The sequence below is a fragment of the Nanorana parkeri genome, unplaced genomic scaffold (assembly GCF_000935625.1).
Source record: "Nanorana parkeri isolate BGI_ZX_2015 unplaced genomic scaffold, ASM93562v1 scaffold1964, whole genome shotgun sequence".
In the NCBI taxonomy this organism is placed as follows: domain Eukaryota; kingdom Metazoa; phylum Chordata; class Amphibia; order Anura; family Dicroglossidae; genus Nanorana; species Nanorana parkeri.
Window position 1 is genome coordinate 1 of NW_017308232.1, and position 648 is coordinate 648.

Below are 648 nucleotides of genomic sequence, written 5' to 3' on the forward strand. Positions count from 1 at the left end.
TACTGAGAATTACACCCAGCATACAGGACAAGAGAAGTGCTTCTGTGCAGAGTTCATACATACAGAATACAGACAATAACTCATGGAAAGCTCAGTTATTTATGGTTAAGGGTTTATAGGATGGCAAAATGTATTATTACGGTCAGAAGTATAAGGTATTAAAAACTCAATACTCTCTACTCTTTTGGATGTAAATTAACATTGAAGATTTAAAAGTGCTATATCAAAATTTCTCATACTTCTGTTGTTGTTATTGTTATTATATTATGTTTTCTTTAATAGGATTTGTTTTTGTTTTACTTGAATTCATTTGATCAACTTATCATTGTAAAAGGATGTAATTTAGGAAGTCAGCACTAGATGGCTACAATGTCATAGTAGCAGTTTATTGGTTGAAGACGAGCATGCTCAGCTCCGGGACACCAGTACACACTAGGAAGTGCATTGTTCATAGGAAAAGTCCTTTGCCGTAGAAGACTTATGTATTTGATCTGGTACTGAAGTTATTTTGTATGACAGGTAAGATTTTTTATTATTTCTGACACTTCATAACATGTAGCCAAAATGGTTTATATAACACTACAGGCAGGGGCGGACTGGGCCGGGGGGCAGGGTGGCAATTGCCCCCCGGGCCTCTCTGTTGCCTTC

At 36.9% G+C, this 648-nt stretch overlaps 1 protein-coding gene across 1 annotated transcript in view; it reads left to right on the forward strand.

Annotated features, from left to right (window-relative positions):
• Positions 1–446: 446 nt before the first annotated feature.
• The window catches only part of LOC108800222 (cytochrome P450 4F22), a 40,679-nt gene continuing 40,477 nt past the window's right edge, over positions 447–648 (forward strand). Inside the window, exon 1 of the mRNA XM_018572188.1 lies at positions 447–519. The gene's annotated coding sequence lies outside the window, so the exon portion shown is untranslated. The remainder of the gene's footprint in view (positions 520–648) is intronic.